Raw genomic sequence first — 16,200 nt, forward strand, 5'->3', positions numbered from 1 at the left:
TTGAATATCTGATTTAAGGCCATCCACAAAAAATCCTTATTAACCCTGTGGTAGGTTTTTAGAAATCCCGAGTGCCCTCCTAAGGGAGAGGTGTGAAATTCGCTAAGAATATTTTGTTTGAGTTGGGAATTCTTACATAGGTATAACCGATCCTTATACTATAATGAATAATTTTTCTAGCTAAATGTATCAGATGTACTGGGATCTTGTTGTATCTTTTGAATGAGTTCCCACACTTCCTTGTCATTCTTCCATTCATCCCTTGCTTCATTTATCCAATTTGCTTGGATAATAGAAATGGCATAAAGAAATGCTTCCACATCCTCATCCTTTCTTGAGAGTGCATCTACCACAACATTTTGCTTCCCCTTTTTGTAGATGATTTCAAAGTCATAACCCAACATATTTGTGACCCATTTTTGTTGCTCTTATGAATATAATCTTTGTTCCAAAAAGTATTTAAGACTATCATGATCTATTTTTACCTTGAAGTGCCTTCTCATTACGTAGGGTCATCGTTTCTTAAGTGTATGTAGTATTGCTAGCATTTCCTTATCATAAATAGCTTTGTGTAAATACTTTCTTTTGATTGGACAACTTTTGAAAGAAATGGGTCTTTCTTCTTGCATTAAAACAACACCAATTCCATTTCATGAGGCATCAAATTCCACAATAAAGGTTTTTGTGAAGTCTGGTGTAGCTAAGATTGGCGCTTGGCACATTTCCTCTTTAAGATGTTCAAAGCCATTTGTTGCTTCTGGAGTCCATGAAAATGCATCTTTCTTCAATAATGTTGTTAGAGGTGCTGCTATTCTCCCATAATTCTTAACAAACTTGTGATAATACCCTGTCAACCCAAGAAATCCTCGTATATGCTTTATGGATGTGGGGATTTTCCATTCCTTAATGGTTTTAATTTTTCTAGGGTCTACCTTAACACCTTCATGAGATACAATATGACCTAGATATTCCACCTCCTGTACTCCAAAGAAACATTTGGATATTTTTGCATATAATTGTTTCTCCTCTAATAGTTTGAGCACCATGTCAACATGTTGGACATGATCCTTCCAAGACTTGTTGTAGATTAGTATATCATAAAAAAATACTAACAAAAATTTTCTAAGGAAGGGTTTGAAAATGGAATTCATCAAAACTTGAAATGTAGAAGGTGCATTAGTAAGGCCAAAAGGCATGACCCAAAATTCATAATGACCCTGATGAGTTCTAAATGTTGTTTTTGGAATGTCTTCAGTCTTCATTCTGATTTGATGATATCCCGAATGAAGATCCAACTTGGTGAAGTAAATTGATCCATGCAATTCATCTAATAATTCATCAATGACAGGAATGGGAAATTTATCTTTAATAGTGAGCTTGTTGAGCTCCCTATAATCTCAACACATGCGCCATCATCCATCCTTATTGTGAACCAATACTACTAGAGTAGAGAAAGAACTTTGACTAGGTTTAATTATGCCAGCCTCTAGCATTTCTGCAACCATACATTCAATTTCACTCTTTTGGACATAGGGATATCGGTAAGGCCTAATGTTTAGAGGAACACTTCCTGGAATCAAATTAATAGCATGATCATGATCACGAATAGGTGGGAGGCCTTCGGGAGTCTCAAAAACCTTGGAATGATTGTCCAAGACTTTTTGGAGATCTAGAGAAATGGATGATTTTGATGTGGGAACCTCTAGTGAACATAATTGTGCAATTATGCCTCATTGTTCTTTCTTTAGAAGCTTTGTCATTCCGTTAGAGCTAATTATCTTTCCTAGTTTCCCTGCGATACCCCTTAATTCAACTTCCTTTCCTTCTAAAGAGAATTTCATGAAAAGTTCTTTAAAATTAAAAGCTATTGTACCCAAGGATTGTAGCCACTGGACTCCTAGTATAACATCAGCACCGCCCATTGGAATGAAAAGCATTGGGCTATTCAATACATATTCTCCCATGGATAGATTGATATTATGGCACTTTCCTGAGAAATTTATGGTTCCTCCACTTGAAACCATCACTTGACACTCTGGTGCTGGATATAGAAAGCAATTCAATTCCTTGGCTATCTTACAATGAATAAAATTATGGGTACTTCCCAAACCAATCAACACTATTACCTTTTTCTTCTTGATATGCCCTTCTATCTTGATAGTTTGAGGGGTGGTAATTCCAACCAATGCATTACAAGATATGGTCAGATTCATTTCTTCTTTTTCTAGGGTTTGTTCTTGGTGTATATCCTCTTCTTTTGACGTTTCTTGTTCCTTTTCTTCCCCCTCTTCACAATCTATGTAAAATAATTTCTTATCGGCACACTTATGACCTTTAGTGTATTTGTTATCACAACTGTAACAAAGCCCTTTTGCTCTTTTTCCTTCCAATTGTTGTGGTGTCAACCTTGTAGGTTGTGGATGGCCAGGGGCAACAACACTTCCATATTTATTATTGTTAGTGGTAGGCTTCTTTGTTTCCATAATTTTTCTTTCCATTTTTCTTTCCAACCTGAATGCCTTCTCTAATGAATCTGGTTCCCAAAGGTGAACCTCATGTTGGATGTTATATTTTAAAGTCCCTATGAACACATCAATCCTATGCTTCTCTGGAATATCTTTTACCCTTATATTCAATTTTTGGAATTCCTCAATGTGCTCCATCATTGAACCCTTTTGTTTGAGATTTATCAGTTGGCTAAAAAAAGTGTTGCTTTTTGTATCCTCATAATGTGCTATCATTTCATCTGTAAAAATTTCCCAAGTGACAAATTGTTTACGAGAGAAAAGCCATCGATACCATACAAACTAACTTGGTTCCAAATATAAACTTGCAATACATACCTTTTGTGTGTTTTGCACATTATGGAGATTCAAAAATTTCTCCATCTGTAGTATCCATGTTCCGGGATCCTTACCATCAAACTTCCTCATATCGATCTTTGGAACATGGTGGTTCTTCTATCTAACGTTAGAGTCTATGAAATCATGATTAACATTTATTTTTTTCTCATCATGAGTTTCCTTTACTACCCTTTCACCATTAGTAAGCATTTCTTGTAGAAACTTTGTCAAATCTCTCGTCAAACCTTCCATGCCTTTTTCTAAATCATCCATCTTAGTTTCCACACCATCCATCTTATCTTCTAGGCCATCCATCTTAGCTTCCACACCATCCATCTTAGTTTCCACGTCATTCATCTTAGCTTATACGCCTTTCTTTAAACCATCCATATTAGCTTGCACGCCTTTCTTTAAACCATCTATCTTAGCTTCTACGTCTTTCTTTAAACCATCCATCTTATTTTTTGTTACTTTTTGTGCGAGTGAAACTTGTTACACTTGGTCTCATAATTTTGATATAGCATGTTGCATTTATTCCTCTTCTTCATGAGTCATGCTAGATCTTTGAGGTTGCTTACTAGGTGTTTCCATTTTGTTTATTTGGAGCATCAATTACTGATAATAATGCTTCACTATGCCCTTTGAGTTCCTTCAAACTAATTTTTCAAACCAAGCTTATGTAAAAATTTAAAAAAAACTGGACACCTCTTTTCACTTTGTAGGAACTCGATATTGAATCTGATGTATCTCTGTAATTTTGGATCTCCTAGGTCTAAAATTTCTTCCTGGGGTAACCCTTTGAGAAGTATTTCTATCCCCGTGAGTCTGATCAAGATTGGATTCTCCAATGAGGAGTTATGCCAAATCTCCTACGATGACCTGAGTATAGACTGGTTTAGTAGAGCAAACTTGTACGACGTGTCGCAGGTCACTATTTCAACCTTATGTTCTAAAAATGATACCCAAAAAAACTACAGTCCGTCCTCTTTCTATAACTTACGAAAATTCAATATGATGCTCAGAGTGAAAGTTATGATGATTTTCCCAAGGTGACCTGTTTGGAATTTAATTCGGGGGTCTGCAAAAACCCTAACTTCCTCAAATTATATCTCCGAAAATATAGCGATACAAGATCTGAAATTCATAGCCTAGGTTTAGACCAATTTCTTCTCAAACGGGTTTTCTTTTGGCTTCTGGGACTTCATAGCGAAATAGTTATAACAAAAATTCCACGATGACCTGTTTTAGATGAAATTGTGGAGCTTGCAAAAACCCTAACTTCCTCAGATCATATCTCGGAAAATATAGCGAGACAAAATATGAAATTTGTACCTAATTCAGCATGATTTACTTGAAAATGGGTGTTTCTTTTAGCTTCTGAAATGTCACAGAAAAAAGTTATAGCGAAAATTCCACGATGACCTGTTTCGAGCAACGAAACCCTAGAATCCAAAGCTCTGATACCAAATGTTATGAAACTAGCTCACAAAAAGATAGAAAAGATAGAACAATGCCTTAAAATTAAGCCTCCTCAAGTGGGAAACCTCCCTTACATTAAAAAAATGAATCATTCTTGGATGATTCAAATGAAAAAACCTCCTTTCTATATATAGGAGTCTAAGGGATCACAATATAACCAAGCCGACCTAACAATAATAATATAAAGGCACAAAAATAACAATACAAGGATTCTGTGGGGCACAAAAATAACAATAAGGGATACAACATCAATAGTAATGGGGGAATCACAAGTATTATAGGGACCTAACATGTACACTCATGAGTAGCCTTAAAGATTTGTATGATCGTCATTTCAATCAGCAAGGTAAAGCTCGATATTGGTTAAAGCTATTTGTTTGGCACATGCTTTTGCTGCTAAGCAAGGCTTTCAGTTCATTATGCAATATTTTCAAGTTTTTATCTTTACTTTTGAACATTTATCTGTATGGTTTTTAATTGCTCGCATCTTTGGGTTTGCAGGCCGTGAGCAGTTACAATGATTACATTGGAAATTCCATTACACTTAGCCCTGACCTTCTAGCCTGTTAGGTTAGGAGTAGGTCTAGGTGCATTTAACATGCTAGTTGCATTACATGATCCTCCATCTTACTCTTATTTAGTCCTTGCATTTGGTTTTTTTCCTTTTTTTTCCTCCCATGTTTTTTTTTTTGTTAAGGTTTACTCTTGCTCTAATTTTGATTTTGTTTTCTTTTTATGCCTTATATTTTCTTTCTTGATATTGTGTAATAAGACTTTGCGACAAAAATCTCCTACTTGGCTCAAAAGACAATGTGGTAAATCTTTGAAAGGGAAATTGTGTTGATGAGAAACTCTTGGCATATCTATCTTCCTCTTCTTTTTTTGGTATACACATCATTTATGGTCAATGATGTTTGAATGAAAAATACGATCCATTAGAGAAGAAAGCCTTAGGAAGAACCATGATGCTATAATCCATTTTAGGATTCTCATTCCTTTACTCGTTAATGTAATTGAATGGTGTTTTTCTTTCCGGTCCAATCAAGTGGATAAGGGGAAGAGGAAAATCAACAACGAGCATATCAATTTCAGAGGTATATATCATTTTATATGAAGAAACAACCTCTTATTCTCTCAATAAGTCAAGATACATCTTCCACCATGGTGATATAAACGCTGATAAAATTCCAATGTGCATAACTCATAAAATAAATAAGAGGTGAAAGAAGAGAAAGGCTTCCTACCAAGATAGGTGAAGCAAGTAACTTCATCGGGGTACTCAACATGTCTCCTAGCAAAGAAGCGATGTTTGTGTTCTTGTAGTGACTCTGTCGGGGTACTAAAGAGGTCTTCTAGTAGTGGAGAAACACCAGAGATGGAAACTAAGACTGATTATCTTAATCTCACAATTACATATTAACCTTTCCCTAGATTGAAAAAAATTGTGATATGGCAAGCTTTATGAATATGTTCTACTGAGCCTGTTGATTCGTGTTGGAAAAAGTTTGGGTGAAGAAGGACGGAGTAGTTAGGAGGGCATGAATGGCGGAGGAGTTGCAGATAGGGAAAACTGCGTCGCCAGAGTTTGACGAGATTCAGGGCCTGCTACTAATGGAGACATGCATGGGAGGGAACTCCCCTCCCTCCTACAAAACTGTTGTTGCTAATAAAGGTAAGTCCCCTCTGGGCAAAGTTAGAGATTTGGAGGAAGAGGAACAGAGTAATAATGAAAAGGAAACAGAGGGGGGCAGACCCAAGGAAAATGTCAGCACTAAAGACAAAGAAGAAGAAGACAAAAGTCAGGGCACTAAGAAAAATAAACAAAAGGGACCGTGCAGACCCAAAATGGAGGTCACTCCCAGAGTGGTGTTAAACAATCTTGCACTTCAGGCACACAGAGAACATATGGGGACCTACGCTATAATCTGCAAGTTTATGGGAATATGGCCCACAGAAAAGGCTTTATAGTTATGGATCAAGTATCACTGGAAACCCAAAGGAAGTATAGATCTGCATCTAGGGTCCAAGGGATTTTTCATGGTGGTGTTCACAAACATCAAAGACAAAGATAGAATATTCGAAGGAGGACCCTACTTTTATGCAGCAGCTGGCCTCTATATGCGGCCTTGGAAGATGAACTTTGTGCCAGAGTGGGAGACTTTCACTTTGGTACCGGTCTGGGTAAGACTTTATTCTCTTCCTCTTGATTATTGGCAAACTGAATCGCTTGCTGCCATAGGTAACAAACTAGGACGTTTTGTCAAAGCTTCGGAAGCCACAAGAAGAGGCAAATACACTTCCTATGCAAGGATCTGTGTGGAAATGGATCTATCAGGAGCTCTTCCAGATGAAGTCATCCTGGAAGTTTTTGATGAGGAATGGGTTCAAACAGTAGACTACGAGCATATCCCTTTCAGATGTCGTAAATGCCATGAACATGGACACTTGTTCAGAGATTTCCCTCTTAGTCAAGTAGAAAACAAAGGCAAAACTAAGGAAATGAAGGATCCAGATAGCTTCCAAAAAGTTATAAGTAAAGAAAAAGGCGGCAAAAAAGGATCAAGGCAACCACGTAATGAGGGGAAAAAGGTTAGCAAAAATAGGTATCATGTACTGGAGGAAAATGCAGAAATGGCAAATGGAGACCAATCTATGGAGGATGGCCCTAAGGGAATGGAAACGGAAATGAAAGAAGACTGCAACCCATCACAAGAGACGGATAATAAGAAAGAAAACATACTGAGTGAAATGGAACCAGAGATGGATCACGAAATGACCCAAAGCGAAATAGATCTGGAAGATCATAAGCTTCAGGAAATTCTAGATAAGGAGCATCTAGATCTGGAAGGTTTCTTGAGGTAGGGGTCCATGCGAGGGATAGATTCACTACCCCAAGAAGACTGCAACAAAATTCATCAGCTATTCTTATGGAAAACTCAGGATAAAGATTTAGTAAATGAAAAAATCAGTGAAAAGTAGGAACACAGAGGGGTTAAGTTAATGAAAACTGTTCTAGGGTTAACAACAAGAAATGCAAGAAAAAAGAGAGGTAGGAAAAAGAAGAAGGACCTCTTGATGGAGTGTGGAAAGTTAATGATAAACTCAAGTAATATGAAAGACCTAACTAGTTATTCATTTACAAATCTTTAAATATGAAGCTCACATCATGGAATATTAGAGGTCTAGGTAGTAAAAGAAAACAAAGAATGCTCAGTCATAGAATGAAACTGGAAATGCCAGATGTTATCTTCATCCAAGAAACTAAATGTTCCATCCAGAAAATAAAACAACTCCACAGCAAATGGCTTAATAGATTTGATTTCCTAGAGGTTAAAGCTGAAAACACAGCTGGGGGCATTCTAACTCTGTGGAATCCAAAGAAAATCAGTATAACAGATGCAGAAGCATCTAGAAACTATTTATCAGTGGTCCTTCAACCAGTGGGGGAGCCAAAAACCTTCCTGGTCACAAATGTGTATGGTCCTCAAAGAATAGATGACAAACTTAAATTATTAGACTCCCTTATTGATCTCAGACATAGATAGGCTGTGATTCCTTGGATCATGGGAGGGGGCTTTAATATGATAAAATCGTTCTTAGAAAAAAAGGGAGGTACCAGAGCGCTCAGCAAAGACTCCTTAGCATTTCAGACTTTCACAGAGGAGATGAAACTAGTGGATGCAGCCCTAAACAATGGATTTTTTACTTGGAGCAAAAAAAGAGTTGGTAAGGCATAGGTAGCCTCTAAGTTAGAAAGGTTCATGATTTCAGAGGAGCTATTGCTTACAGATAAAGAAATAACAGCAACGGTCCTTCCCTTTGCAGGTTCCGACCACTGGCCAACTCAAATGGAAATCAAGGGTTTAATCTGTCCCAAGAATAGGTCCTTCAGATTCGAGAACATTTGGCTCTCTCACCTGGATTTCATCAGAAATATTGAAAAGTGGTGGTCAGAGGATTTGTAATTCCAGGGCACAAAAATGTACCTCGTTCATAAAAGACTTAAGCATGTCAAGTTAAAACTAAAAGAGTGGAACACAAAGGAGTTTGGTAATATTTTTGAGAACAAAAGATCATTGGAAATCAAATTACAAGAACTCAAAAAGGCCCTAATCAAAGATGGATTTGACAAAATCAAAAGTGATCAGGCTGATAAACATCACCAAGAATGGGATAATTTATGCAAACAAGAGGAAACATTCTGGAGGCAAAAGTCTAGAGTACTATGGCTCAAGGAAGGAGAGCGGAATACAAAATTCTTTCACAGATCCATGATGGCCAACAGAGCACACAATAGAATCTCAATGATAAAGGATGAGAATGGACAGCTACAGAATACCCATAAAAGTATTGAAGCCATGCTTGTCTAGTATTTTCGAGATATCACCCGAGAAAATAATCCAGATAGAGAACATTCCATCAAAGAAATCACAAGGCATATTCCTAAGTTAGTGTCTAGAGAGGATAATTTTAATCTCAGTAGGCCTGTTACTGGTGAAGAAGTTAGTGAAGTTCTTAAAGACATGAAGAATTGCAAAGCACCGGGTTCGGATGGTTTCAATGTGGATTTCTTTAAAGCTTGTTGGCACATTGTTAAACAAGACATTCTGGATGTGGTGGAGGACTCTAGATCCAGTAAAACGATCCTGAAAGCCCTCAATACTTCCTTCATCTCCCTGATCCCCAAACAAGAATCAACCCAAACTGCAGACAAATATAGACCCATTGCTTTATGCAATGTGGTTTACAAGATAATCTCTAAGGTAGTGGCAAACAGACTTAAACCTCTCCTTCCTTCTTTAGTTTTAGAGGAACAATCAGGGTATGTGGAGGGCAGACAAATCTTAAATAATATCATTCAAGCCCATGAGGTGGTCCATACACTTAACAGAAAAAAATAGGCGGGGATGATAATGAAATTAGATATAGCAAAAGCCTATGACAAGGTCAATTGGAGCTACATCAAAAAGGTTCTCACGGCTTTTGGGTTCGACCATAACTGGATCTGTTGGGTCATGGCTCTGGTGATCTCTTCCAGTTTTTCAATTTTGGTGAATCACTCCCCCTCAGAGATTTTCGTTCCTTCTAGAGGGCTCAGGCAAGGGGACCCGCTCTCTCCCTTCCTCTTCATTCTCATGATCAAGGGACTGGGTAGATCTATTAAGCATGCTAAAGAAACGGGAAAAATCAAAGGTCTGCAATTATCAGAAAATGGTCAAGCTCTATCTCACCAATGATTTATTGATGATACCATGCTGCAAGGGCTCCCCACAGTCAAAGAAGCTTCAACCTATAATCTAATCCTGATGGAATTTTCTCTGGCCACAGGTATGGAAGTCAATCTTTCCAAGTCAATTTTTTTTTCTTAAATACTAATATTGCTATTCAGAAAAGAATTTCAAGAATTCTGGGCTTCCAAAGGGACTCCCTCCCCACAAAGTATCTGGGAATTCCTCTCACAGAAAAAATAATTCACAAAAGTATCTGGGAACAGACGATTAATAAATTGCAAGACAAAGTAAAAAATTGGACTTTCCGGGTCATGAATCTGGCAAGCAGGTTGGTTTTAACAAAGGCGGTTCTACAATCGATCCCAGTTTTCATGTTATCAGCCCTCCCAGCTCCCAAAGGCGTTTTAGAGAAATTCAGAAACATTCAAAGAGATTTCCTCTAGGGTAAAGAAGAAACTAAGAAGAAATGGGCCCTGGTCTCTTGGGACAAAATCTGTAAACCCAAGGGACAAGGAGGGCTAGGCTTGGATGATCAGGAGATTCTCAATAAAACTCTAGGAGCCAAGCTTTGGTGGCACTGGGTTCAAGAGCCACAAGCTTAGTGGGCAAGAATTTGGAAAGAAAAATATGCCAGCTCTTGGCGCACTAAGGATCTGATAAGAATTTATGGCAATGTGAAAGGGTCTCACATCTGGAATAGAGCCTGGGACAACAGAAGCCTTGTTCAAAAGAACAGCTTTTGGGAAATCAGAGCTGGTGATTTGGCACTCTTTTGGGAAGATAAGTGGCAGCAAGAACCAATACTGCTAACAGAGGATTCTGTAAGTCTCAAGCAGGAAACAGATAATCAATGGTTAAAAAAGGTCAAGGATTTATGGGATCAAGCTCAGACCTCAAGAAAATGGAGAAGTTGGAGTAAACTTGACTATGGAGATGATAGCCCCATGAAAATTAAGGCAGAAGCTCTTGGAAGCTTACTTAAACAAAGAATGATTTTAGCTACAGAGGGGTAGGACCAATTGAGATGGGGCAATAACAATAAAGGTAACTTTGATCTTAAGGAAGCCAAAAGCATTCTTCTTGGGCTAGATTACAGGGCTCCAGACAAGACTTGGCAGCGCCTCTGGAAGCACCAAGGCTGGATGAAAATCAAGATTTTTATGTGGTTGGTTCATCATAATTTTTTTTTAACTTGGGACAACATACGGAAAAGGGGAGTCATGGGGCCCTCCAGATGTCAGTTTTGTGAAGAGAAGGAGGAAAATATGGAGCACATTCTCAACAGCTGCCCTTATACTACCTGGTTATGGGATTCCTTCTCTTCCATTTTCCAGCAGTCAGACAGGGACAGTAGTAGTATCACTAATACCCTGAACAATTGGAGAGTTAACTTTTCAGAGAATGAGTTCATTAATCTGGCCTGGACTTTTACGCCAAGCTTCATAATCTGGAATATTTGGAAGGAAAGGAATAAAAGGATTTTCAAAAGTGAAAATTCCACCCCACAGGGTCTTTTTAATCTTATCCTGAAACAGCTTCGGGAGACTGTTAGTACCACGGTTCAAAATCTCCCCAATAAGCCTCCGTCAGTGTCTGAGCTGAAAATTCTCAGACAATTGGGAATGAAAGGGATTATTCCTCAAGGTCTAAGCAGAAAGGACATGGACACGGATATAGGGATGGAGTTCTGGCAACCTCCACCGAAAGGTTATCTGAAATACAACATTGATGGGGCTTCAAAAGGCAACCCGGGAACAGCTGGTTTTGGAGGAGTTTTAAGAGATGAAGAGGGAAAAATCATTTTTATCTTCCATTATCATCTTGGCAGAGCCACTAATAATATGGCAGAATTAATGGCACTGGAACAATGCCTAGAGTTTCTGATCCAACTTCGTTGCTCTAATGTCATTGTTGAAGTGGACTCGGAGATTACTATTAACTATTTGAAAAGAATTAACTGTGGTACTCGGCCGGAGAAAGTTTCTAATCACTGGAAACTACTCCTGGTTTACCAAAGAATACAAGTTCACCTCCAAGAGCTGTGAATAGTGAGTTTCAACCATCTTCGACATTCGGCCAATAAACTAGCAAACCTTCTTGCCAACTAAGGGCTAAACAATGCTGAAAGCGGGATAGCATACAAGTGGTGGGAAATTCCTCCAAACCATTTAAAGGTTCTCTGTGAGGAGCAAGCTACAGAAGACAAGGAAATGTTTGATTATCGGTCCCAGATAACAGGCATAAATTAATTTTTTCTGGCAAGCTGTTTCTCATCCTTTTGAAATGCAATTGATAGAAATACAAGCAGGGGTTTGTCTCATACTCTACCGGAATCAGGTGAAGGGAAGTATCAGGGTCTCGGAGGAAATTTTAAGGGGTCAATTCTCAAAGAAGCATAGTCTCGGGGACAGGTACAGTGTACAGAACAGACGGAAAATGGGAAATAGTTTGCTGGCTACAGTTATTTCCCCTCTTCCCACCTTTATTTCTAAAAACCACGCTTGGGCTGGATGTCCGGTGATCGCAAGTCCCATAAGCGGTATGTGGTTTTCATGTTATGGCAGTGATCCCATAGAACAGGTGACACATGGGCAAGGGATGGTATTAAATACCGCTGTCGATCGCACACTATTCTTCAGACAGGTTGGGGAGTGCGATATGATCCCTGGCCGTTGGATCCAACAGCTAGGATCAACGGTTGAGAATGTGGATGTAGTTTGGTGGGTCCGATGGCTGAGCCTCATCATACCTTTTTGGTGCGTCCTCTCGCCTGTTTTGTGGGTCCGGTGGATGTGCACAGGGTGTGATTTTCTCGCGGTGGAGTCAGTGTTTAGTAATATTGGCGGGCATCAAATTGCTCTTTATGGGAAGCACCAATCCTTTACCTTCCACAGTTACATGGGTGGTGTGTTAAGTGGATTTGAATTCTTTTTGAATGGCACATTTGTTCTGCTCCGTGTCCGAGTCTATTTTTTGGGTCTGTCGGTTTCCACAATGTATTTCTTTTGAGTGTTTTGAGGTTTGATTGTAGGGTTCGGGGCTTGTACCTCTCACCCATTATCAGTTATTGTAGGTTTTTATCCTTGGTCTATAACTCACCGAGGATTGTTGTATCCTATGTATTTTAATTACTATTTAATGAAATAGAAGGTCTGACTCTTGCTTTAGCAAAAAAAAGAATATGTTCAACTGAGAAAGGGAATATAGGAGACTATATTTATAACTGGGACAAATGAGGAAGGCAAGTGAATTCACAGAATGAATCAATACTTCTTGAACTACTAAGACTTTGTGGTTAAAGGTAGACCTAAGCAGAGAAGCAGGAATTCTACCAGTGTGTTAGCAATCGTTGTCACTATGATACATACCCTCCAAAATTTTTCCTACACTTTAATTTTGGAGCCTACCGTGGATCTTGTGATCTATCATTTCATAATAACTTCATGGTTTATTGATGATTTTCTAAGCACTGAAGTATTCTACAAATATTATATTTCAAAGTCAATTTCTCATACATGCTCAGTCCTTGAATAATTCACAAGTGCACTTCATTCAATGGGTGCTTACATAGGCTTTACACAGCTCCAAAGGTAAGCCTTGTGCATTCACTATTGAAAGTGATTGCACATTCCATAAATAAAACAATTTGTGCAACCTATGTCAACAATCATTTCACACCCCCCATTGACACTCTCCATCTCACTTTGGTTGCATTTGTACTTTTATTTGAGTGATTTTTCTCAACTGTCACTTTTGCATGTTGTGGTTTTAATTAGTGTCACTTTCACTTTTTTCAGCTATCATTTTTTCCCACTTTCACTTCTAAAGTCATGCTTTTGTGTCCTCTTCACTATAACATGTGTCAATTTCACTTTCTTAGGCTTTTTCAAGTGTCTTCTTCACTTATTCTTACTATAGCCTTTTGTTAAGGTAAGTGTTTGCATCTAGTCAAAGGGAGGCATTTGTGCATTCTTGAAGGGTATCTCTAATTGATGCTCTTATACCTATGTGTTCCATATATCATAGACACATGAGTTAGACTCATTCCATAAGTCTTGAACATTGTTAAGTTAGTGTTTTCACTTGTGTCATAAAGTGTATCTTAAGTGTCACACCTGGAGGTAAGTGTTATTCCACTGTTATTTCGATGAAGGCATGCTTATTCTAGGTAGAAAATGCTTCATTTTCAAGTGGTTGGTTGTCTATAAGTGCGTGATCATGTTCAAGTGAAGTTTTGGTCCCATCTCTCTACTCTTTGGTCCTACACTTAGTCATTTTCCAACGATAATCCTTCCTCGATCAACCTCCCCTAGTTTGCCTCCCTGAACTCTGAATTGCGCAGCATTAGGCCTTAGTCAGCCTATCATACCTCTTGTAACTACACAATGTGTAGTATCTACCTCTAAAGACTATGCAATACATAGTGACAATGTTCAATCAACCTCCTTCTGTTGGAAACTACGCAACTTTCTTCCCTAGTAAGTCTCTCTCTATGCACAATTGAATTTTAGTCCCTAGTTTTGCCTCTCTTTCTCACTAAATTTCCCAAATGTGCAGTCATTGGCTTTCCAATACCATGCACTACGAAATCACAGTGAGCAATCCCTTCCCATTTTCCTCTTTGACTTTTTCAATTGTATAATTCTCAGGCACTAGCCTCCGAGAACTGCGCATGTTTCAGTCATAGTGTGCCAAGCCTTAATCACTATCTCACTGACTTTCCCAACTGTGTAGCCTTGTGCCTCCCTATTTCCCAAAAATTCACACTACATATATTTAGTGAGAAAGTCCTCACTGTTGTCTCCTTAACTCCCTAAATTGTGCAATATTCCTTCTCTAGCCTCCAAATATTGCACATTAGAAAATCATAGTCACTAAACCATCTATCTTGCCTCCTGGAACTACACACTATGAAATCCTAGAGATTTCTCCTCTATCTTACACTCAGTTCTAGGACCAATTAGTGAATTTCAGAAATAAATTTAGACTTGGATAATTCTGAACATATGTCATCTTGTCATATGTGAATTCTATCTATAGGTATTGAATCTTGATATGACAAGATGATGTTTAAGGAGGATTCTTATGAGATCATGTAGAAAGAAAACTGTGAAGTTGGAACCATGAACAGATCATGAAGTAAGAAGGTGAAGGGACACAAGATCATGATAGAAGATTAAATATGAAGATCACATAAATACTTCATATCAATCAACCTCATCGAGGATGAAGATGAGGTACATGCAATACTAGCCATGAAGATATCAATTCAAACTAACGAGAAGACAAACTAGGAAATTCCACATCGTCAAGAAGTTCCATGTCATCAGTGCCAAGTTATGGCTTGTACAAGTGCCATTATAATGTCATTTGTGTCTATGGGTCTTGCCACATGATGTGGGATGTAATTATGTATTTCCAAAAATGAAAAAAATGTAAATGTGTGGAAGTCCAAGAGTCATGGAGGAAGCTGAAGAGTCATAGAGATACGAAAGGTCAATGCTCTTGTTATAAATGCACCCTCATAACTCAAGCGAAGGGATTTTTGAGTCATAGAATTTGGAGAGCTAGCCTTGGCTTCTCTAGCTTGGAATAGAAGAGAATATCATCACATGGAGAAGCAAGAAGTGACTTAATGTTCCACTATTAGAGCTAGTGGCTCGCCATTGTAACTATGTACTTGGATCTCTCACATAATCAAAAGCTCGTTGAGCCAACACATTTTCATGCATGTATCGTGAATATTGTAGACTATTATTTGGATATTTGTGACATATGTTATTTTCATATGTACTAAATAAATTGAACTACTTCATTGGATTTCATGCTTGTGTTGTTCAATATGTGATTTATTTGCTTTAATTTTCATTGTGTCTTTGTGAACTATTTTGCTAGATAATTAACAGATCTTTCCTTCCTCTTATGTGCCTATCTTAGGAGAGTACTATTATTTTCCTTCTAGAGACTGACTCTTTCTTCCCTCTTGTGAATTCCTACTTATACACATTGAAATTGGTGTTTCACATTATCTACTTATTGATTTCAAATTTTATGTGCATACCCTCTTATGTTATTCATTATAGCTAATGAAAATGTTAGAGTTATGGTGGTTGGGACGATACTTTGTATGGGGCTCCTACTCCAAATGGTGTGAGGTGTAATTGGTACTTCATACCGCACCCCCTTTGTTGATGAGTTTCTAACACCTTCAATAGAATGAAAGTGGTATATTAGGTCTAGTTTGAAAATGGATGAAATATGGATCAACATTTCTAGCAGGTGGTAACTTTCATTTTAGGGGAAATAGTCCCTTTCAGCAGTGCATGATAAACAAGCAATGCTAAAAATATATTTTTAGTGAAGACTAATAAGAGACTAGGGGAAACAGTCCCTTTCAGTGTAATTTGATAAACAAGTAGGGATAGAAGTTTCTTCCAGTAGTAGTTGATAAACCTACAAGTTGAAGCTTCCGGGGCAGTGATGTAATAGCAATTTGTAGCTTGTATTTTCTAAACAAATAAGAATAAGATTGATTTCTTAGATATATGTTTCACATGTGTATCATAATAGTTATGATGTTATGATTATGATTATATGATTGCTTTCTAAAGTGATTAAAAGTATAAGTTCTCAATAGTTGTATAATC

The sequence above is a fragment of the Pinus tabuliformis genome, chromosome 9 (genome assembly GCF_031772625.1).
Source record: "Pinus tabuliformis cultivar Carrire ecotype Pingquan chromosome 9, CPIR1, whole genome shotgun sequence".
Taxonomy (NCBI): Eukaryota; Viridiplantae; Streptophyta; class Pinopsida; order Pinales; family Pinaceae; genus Pinus; species Pinus tabuliformis.